Source organism: Zalophus californianus, chromosome 2 (genome assembly GCF_009762305.2).
Source record: "Zalophus californianus isolate mZalCal1 chromosome 2, mZalCal1.pri.v2, whole genome shotgun sequence".
NCBI lineage: Eukaryota > Metazoa > Chordata > Mammalia > Carnivora > Otariidae > Zalophus > Zalophus californianus.
In genome coordinates this window covers 68744067-68752474 of record NC_045596.1, presented here as the reverse complement: position 1 = coordinate 68752474, position 8408 = coordinate 68744067, and the positions used below count along the sequence as shown (strand labels likewise).

General features: G+C 39.2%; 1 non-coding gene across 1 annotated transcript; it reads left to right on the top strand.

Annotated features, from left to right (window-relative positions):
* Nucleotides 1-731: 731 nt before the first annotated feature.
* LOC113926003 lies at nucleotides 732-868 on the top strand. The gene has a single exon (XR_003521107.1). It is a non-coding gene; the product is annotated as a U4 spliceosomal RNA (small nuclear RNA).
* The last annotated feature ends 7540 nt before the right edge of the window (nucleotides 869-8408 follow it).

The window sequence follows — 8408 nt, the reverse complement described above, 5'->3', positions numbered from 1 at the left end:
GGTATGTGCTATGGTGAGCGCTGTGAATTGTGTAAGACTGTTGAATCACAGACCTGTACTTCTGAAACAAATAATACATTATATGTTAAAAAAGAAAAAAAAGAAGATAGTAGGAAAGGAAAAATGAAGGGGGGGAAATCGGAGGGGGAGACGAACCATGAGAGACTATGGACTCTGAGAAACAAACTGAGAGTTCGAGAGGGGAGGGGGGTGGGGGGATGGGTCAGCCTGGTGATGGGTATTAAGGAGGGCACATACTGCATGGAGCACTGGGTGATATACACAAACAATGAATCATGGAACACTACATCAAAACCTAATGATGTAATGTATGGTGATTAACATAACAAAATAAAATTAAAAAAAAAAAAGAATGAGCACTGACCTCGTATTTTTTTAGTCTCTACAAGGATCTATGACCTAAAGATCCTTTATCATCATGGCTGTCTTTACTGATGCTCCATTACCTTTCCTGTCATATAAGGTTCAGAATCACGCACAAAGCTCCAAGTCCTTTGAAATGCTTTTATATGATATGAACCTGCGTTCCATTAGCTTTCCTGAATATTAAGATGCTACTGTTCTCATTTTGTTTCATCTCAACGGTAAGTCTTGTAACTAATATACCCTTTAAAAATGTTATTCTAACATATATTTCTTTGCAAGCCTTGGCCTAATTCTTTTCTCCATTTTTCTAAAATTATTCTGTGTGGTTTCTAATATGACATACAAGTTTTGTGCAGTGGCGGTATCATGGCCAATGAGGTTTACCTGAGGTGTGATTACTGCTAATTGAAAACTTTTCCAATACGGTGTACAACAAGTGCAATGACATTTTCTTTAGTACAAAAATCAATAGAGTAATTGTGGTCTTCTAATTAAGTCAATTTACATGAATGTTTTATCTCACCAGAATACCACTTAATGGTCTTCTACATGCTATTTGTCACAAAAGGAAAGGAAGCTGGGTGAAAGGAGATGAATGGAAAGCGTAGTATAGAATTATTCCTGCTACTGAAAGAGGAACCCAAGACCGTATATTACCGATTGTGGACTAGTTGAGTCAGCGCTTTAAGAAGAGCCTATTTTGTGGATTTTTCTGGAAGTATTTACATGACTTGAAAGTATTTACAAAGCACACAAAAGACAAAACTTTCAACTAAACAATAACCTAAAAACTCAGAGAGCCTGTACTTTTTATCATCTTTGGTTTTTGACATTTTGATTGACTTCATTTTGGTTTTTCTTTTATTTTACAATTCTGAGAATCGGGTAGTGAAAAAAAATGCCCAAGCACAAATTGTTCAAGGTCACATACAAGACGATTACACAACTGGAATGAGGGGTCGTAGCAGCCACGTTTACACTGCAGATATTCTTTTGCCTTATTACCTTAGAACACGCTGCAATTTTGCTTTCCCTGTTTCACATTCCAGGAAAAACGACAATTAGTGAACTCTGAGATGTGCCGCTTTCTTTTTCCTTCCTCACCAATTTCCCTGAAACTAACAGGCTCACATGTATCCCATCCACATCTTATCTGCAGTGTCCAGAGCAGAGGAAAAAGAAATCCTCTGGTACTGTCCCAGAAAAGAGAAATAGGCCACCCAGTATAGGTAAAAGAAGAATAAATCAGCAAGTGGTCAAAACAGTCCATCTCCCTGCTTGCTTTCTTTTATATATATTGACCTTTTTCTCTCATACGTCCCACCCCAAACTGCTGATCTAAGGACGTTCCTCCAGGGCTGTACCTCTGTTCAATGGAACCCATGTCTGCCATTCCGGGGAACTTTCTGCTAGACTCTACAAGTAAGAATGAGAGGAAGGAGAGCATGTCTCACTCGTATTTTTTCCCTCTGCATGTAGCAAAATAACCTGCCACATAATCAGTACCCAGAAATGTTGAATAAATAAAATATGTGAGCCTGCTATAGTCTACTTCTAGATCGTGCTTACATTTGAGATCTCACTGCCACATTATTGTAAATGATACCAAATATAATATGATTTCTCATTTCTCTCCTTGGAGTTTACTATCATGTTTTATCATTAAGGTTTTGATCACCTGGGAGACAACGAACTCCAGAGAAACAAGAGCTGAATTATGCATGATCTTGTGGTTAAAAGAGCTGACTCTGGAGCCAGGCTGTCTGAATTCAAATTCCTGCTCCACCACTTACCAGCTATTGATGTTAGGCAACTTAATTAATGATTCTATGTCTCAGTTAATCAATCTGTTCTAACACTACCTACTTTATCAAGTTGTGGAATTATTAAAAGAGCTAATATTTTGTAAACCTCTTAAAATACTGTCTGGCACATGATAAGGATTATATAAACGTTTGTTTTTAAAAAAGTTGTCTTCTGGGATATACCATCAGTTGGTCAACTGAGAATTTACTATTTGTTATAGGAAAAAAAATGGTAGATGACATCTCTGAAAATATTCCATGCTAGATATAGTATTTTAATTGATAAAGCCTCAGAATAGAATTGATTACGTGATGATGGGTATAAGTCATAAAAACTAAACTTTTCTTTTCCATCCTCCTCTCCCTGTTCATACTCCCCCCAAAATTTTAGAGTAAGATTTCCTCCCCAAATCTGGAAATGTTCTCTAAAGCACATTGTTTCTCCTTGCCAAATGGAGGAGGCCTCGGCCTCTGGGAATACAGAGAACAAGATATCCTGAAAAACCCTTCCAGGCAACACACCAATGTGAGATGACTTGCCACAAAGAACAAAGACTCTTTAAGTAAATAGCTAAAAATATGAAAAGTAAAAGAAGTCCTCAGAGGCCACAGAATGAAGAAGAAGCAGGAGTCGGTGTGATAAACTGGTACTCAAATGACTCCTGCCTGAAGGCATGTGCTGGCTCCGGGAACCTAGAGTCTTCCAGCTTAAGGTCACATTGGATGGATCAGACAGAAACTTGCCACAAGACAGCAACACTTATTATAAAGCTAGAGCAAATATGACTGCTTAGCCATGCTTCAGGGATAGACAAATAGATCAATGGAACAGAAAAGAGTGGCCAGAAATAACACGCACATATATGAATATGTGATACGTGACAGAGGAATTATTACAAACAAGGGAAAAAGAGGTATTATTACAAATTATAAATAGACGATCTTCATTTTTATTTTTTTAAAAGACTTATTTATTTTAGAGAGAGAGAGCACACGAGGTGGCGGAGGGGTAGAGGGAGAGGGAGAGAACCTCATGCAGATGCCCCACTGAGCACGGAGCCCAGTGTGGGGCTTGATCTCATGACCCTGAGATCATGACCTTGAGATCATGACCCAAGCTGAAATCACGAGTCAAATGCTTAACCGACTAAGCCACACAGGTGCCCCAGGTAACTTCATTTTTTTAAAAAGCCTTGCCTCCTGCCACGGAATAATGTCGCTTCAAAGTAAATCAAAGACCTCTGAGAAGAGCAAACCATAAAGCTTTCGGAAGATAATATAGGAAAATATCTTCAAGACTTCAGGGGAGGGAAAGATATTTGACATGTAAAAATTACTAACCATAAAGAAAAAATGATAAATTTAACTACATTAAAATTAACTCTTCATCAGAAGACACCTTAGAAAGGAAATGAGTAACAAAGTGGAAAAAGACATTTGTGACACATATAATTGACAAAGAACTGGTACAGAGGATAATATAAAGAACTGTTACTTTTGTACCCCTCCCAGGTTGCCAAAAATAGTCGAAGCCAAACACTATCAAGTGTTGGTGAGGATGGAAAGCAAAGAAAATTCTCATGCACCACTGATAGTAGTATAAATGGTAAAGCCATTTTGGAAAACTGTTTGGTATTAGCTAGGAAAGTGATGAGGCACATACTGCAGATGAAGGGAAAGTGGAATCTTTTCTTTTTTTTTAAGATTTATTTATTTATTAGAGAAAGAGAGCACAAGTGGAAGGGGCAGAGGGAGAGAGAGAGAGAAAATCTCAAGCAGACTCCCTGCTGAGCGAGAAGCCCAGTGCCAGGCTTGATCTCGTGACTCTGAGGTCACGACCCTGAGATCACAACTTGAGTCGAAACCAAGATCAGTTGCTCAAGCGACTGCACCACCCAGGCACCCGAGGAAAGTGGAATCTTAAAAATCTTTACCTACACAAAAGAAGGTACAAAAGGGGAAAAAATCATATATAAGGACAAAACAAAAACTGTAAAATAAGATGGAGGAATTAAACCCAACCATGTCATAAACTGCATTAAGTATAAAATTCAAATTTAAATATTTAAATTTACCAATAAAGAAATATTATCCTATTGGATTTATTAAAAGTATTCATCTAGGGCCCACTTGGGTGGCTTGGTTGGTTAGGCGACTGCCTCTGACTCAGGTCATGATCCCAGGGTCCTGGGATGGAGTCTCATATCGGGCTCCCTGCTCAGCGGGGAGCCTGCTTCTCCCCCTACCTCTGCCTGCCACTCCCCCTGCTTGTGTGCTCTCTCTCTCTGTCAAATAAATAAATAAAATCTTTATAAAAAAAGAACATCTACATGATATAAAGATAATACAAAGATACAAAGTTTTTATCAATAAAAATATGTAGCAGATAAATCAAAACCTCAGTGAGATACCACCTCACACCAGTCAGAAGGGCTAAAATTAACAAGTCAGGAAAGGACAGATGTTGGCGGGGATGCGGAGAAAGGGGAACCCTCCTATACTGTTGGTGGGAAGGCAAGCTGGTGCAGCCACTCTGGAAAACAGTATGGCGGTTCCTCAAACAGTTGAAAGTAGAGCTACCCTACTACCCAGCAATTGTACTACCAGGTATTTTCCCCAAAGATAAAAATGTAGGGATCCAAAGGGGCACCCCAATGTTTATAGCAGCTATGTCCACAACAGCCAAACTATGGAAAGAGCCAAGATGTCCATCGATAGATGAATGGATAAAGAAGAGGTGGTATATAAATACAATGAAATATTATGCAGCCATCAAAAAAATGAAATCTTGCCATTTGCAACGACATGGACAGAACTAGAGGGTATTATGCTAAGCGAAATAAGTCAATCAGAGAAAGACAAGTATCATATGATCTCACTGATATGGGGAATTTGAGAAACAAGACAGAGGATCATAGGAAAAGCGAGGAAAAAAATGAAACAGACAAAACCAGGGAGAGAGACAAACCATAAGAAGACTCTTAATCTCAGGAAATAAACTGAGGGTTGCTGGAGTGGAGGGGGGTGGGAGGGATGGGGTGGCTGGGTGATGGACACTGGGGAGGGTACGCATTATGGTGAGCGCTGTGAATTGTGTAAGACTGATGAATCACAGACCTATACCCCTGAAACAAATAATACATTATGTTAATTTTTTAAAAAATAATAAATAAATATGTAGCAGATAAAAACCACACAAAAATAGGTGTGAAGGCCAAAAGAATGATCAGGATTCACTATACTGATAAAATTTTTTATTTGAAACATTTCCAAATATGTATTCTCCCAAGAACACAGTTCCTTAGGGCAGATGAGCCAGCTAGTCTCCAAACATGGGACTGAAGTTGGACTGTATCTCCTAGCTTCCCCTTAGGTAAGGCCATTTGCCTAGATCTCACCAATGGAATATGAGTGTTCGGTTTCCATACCAAAGGGATGGTCCTATACATATGCAATCATTTATTTAGTAATTCACATTTATTCAGTGATGACTTTGATTGTTTAGAGATACTGAGCTATTAAGACAAAGTCCCAGCTCTCAAAGAGTTTCAAGATTCTGAGGACACAAATATAGAAAGAAGCACATACAGTGCAGTAGTAATTGCCATAACATATTGGAAATACGTACAAAGTACTGCAGGAACCAAGAGAAAGGAGTGCTAAGTTTACTGGAGAAGTCAGTCATGGCTTCCCATCACAGAGGGACTGACATGAGCTGACTAATGAAGGCAGATAAAATGTAGAGATGCAACACAAAGGCACAAGGTTCTATGGCTAATCTGAAGAAAAGCAAGGAATTCAATATGACCAGAGCACATGACCATGTGGGGAAATGATCCTACCCAGGGCAGTGGCACACAGCATGGAGAGGAGAGACTGTTCAGCAATACTGAAAAAGTACAAAGAAATGAATGACTTACTGAGAAGTAGGGCAAAGGTGGCATGCAGGATCGCTCACAGGTAGACTGCAGTGGCATTACCTGAAAAGGAGATCAGAAAAGTGGGTTATGAAGCAATTAGGTTGGAATTGGAGAAGAACGTTTCAACTTGAGGATCAATTTGTATATACTTGGTAGCTGGGACAATGGGCTTACATAAATTTGCCTGGAGATTGTTTAAAGTAAAAAATAAGAGCATGAAGATGGTCTAGTTTTCCCCAGATGCTTAGCAACCTGGTGCTAAATACCAGGAGAATCTGAGGTTCTCAGTCAGAAGGTGACCAAAATTCTAATTTGTAAAATTTGTCCTCAGTAACCTAGTGAACAGTCTGTAGTGTTGAAGCATTTCTAAATCTTTGCTACCAGAGTCTCTGGGGACATGTTAATCTTTTCTCATAGAACAATCTGGACCAGAAAAAAAGAAAATGTATTTTCTGTTTTAATTTTTACTTTAGACCCAGTATAGCAGAACTGTCTACTATACGCAGAATATTGAACTGTGCTTGGGCTCAAGCCTTTGTGGAACCTTCCAAATCAAGCCTGGGAGATGAACGGGCCAAGTTCCTCCCTACTTCAGCCCCTCTCGTGGCCCATGTTCTTCTCCTCAGGGGAACATGCCAGAACAATTTTGCATGGAAATAAAAAAAGAACTACCCTATCAGGGAGCTCAAACAGCTCTGTCACCTGATCAAGCTTGAGTTATAATATCTTAACCTGAGACAGGCCCTAGTTTATCTTTGAATGGTTCTGGTGTCAGAAGAGAGAACTGAAGGGGGCCCTCTGACATCTTCCAGGAGCAATGAACAACCAAATGAAGGTACATGCTGAACTTCTTGAGCTCCCTGCTTTTTCACGGTCTCTGGAGGTGGTGGGCAAGTCCCTCTCAGATTCCAACTCTGCAGCTTTTGTGTTATGAGCTTTCAGACTCTATTTGACCATTTCTTTTTTCTGGCTGGGTCCAGAAATTAGCCCGAGTCAGACTGGGTCTGGCTTCAACCTGGACTAGGTCCAGGGTCAGATTGGGTCTGAATTGGAAATTAGACTGGGTCTGAGGTGGGACTAGGTCTGATTTAAGCTGGGCTGGGTCCAGTGTGAGGCCTCGGGTGAATAAAAAAAAAAAATGTTTAAGGCTGAATAAGCAGGTTAATCTTATTAAAGATAATCTTGAATTGCAGTGACCACCTTGGAGAACTTTTAACCTAGATAAGTTTATCCACTTATGAGGAGTCCTAGAGAAAAAGGGGTCTCAGCCAAGCACTCACCATAAGGGGTAGAGGGAAAATTACTTTTCCCCCTCTATAGTTTCTGTTAACCAGCATGAAATCTGCTGATAGACCCTACTTGCACCTTCTTTAGGGATGCCTCTTGAGTCCAAGGGGTTTTGTTCATTTGCTGCCAGGAGTATTTACTATTGTTACCTGAAGCCTGACAAGATATTTGAAAAAGATTTTTTTGCTTTTTTGTTTTTTTCTTTGAAGTAACTCTATGGTCAGAAGTTGGCCAAATTGGAAGCTGATATTCAGAGCCTGATAAGAATTTATTTTAGACCTTCTCCCCTAAGCTAAAATGAAACTACATACCCAGCGGGAAACATTCTGAAACCTTTGTGGAAGGATTTATTAAAACTTTCCAAGACACACAACTCTCAATCTAGAACATAGGGATCTTTCCATTTACATCTTAGTTGAAGATCTTCTCCATAATATAAAGAAGCAAACCGAGGATCATATAGTTGGATGGGTGGTGGGTCAGCCTCTGGATATCCTTCAGTTTGCAATCCAGTTCTTTGAGGAACTAAAAACAACCATACTTGTCTTATAAATCTAGTTATTATAGGAACAGAAATGTGACTCTAGAAACAAGTCAAAGCCCACCTATCCTATTTACCAATCCCAGACCTCCCTTCTTTATTTCAAGAGGCCCAAAGATATTGTAAAAATCTAGACCTAGGGAACAAAAATCATCTTGGTGGAGCTTGCATTCTTTCTCTGTGCTTTTTGAGATGGAAGTATTCTACTGGTTTTCCCTAGAAACCAAGGTAATTCTAATCAGAAGGAGAAAAAGAGAAAAAAGAAAAGGAAAGGTTATTTTAATGACGAGGCCTGTAAAACGTCTTAAAAATCTCTTGCACAAATATTAGTAAAAATCTTTAGCCATCTGTCATCTGAGTGGGTTAGTAACCTTAATTTACTCCATCTGCCAGGAACATAATCTGTTCTTTTACGAAAAGAAGAGTATTGCATTATTGTAGCTATCTCATGGCCAAATTTTTTTAAAT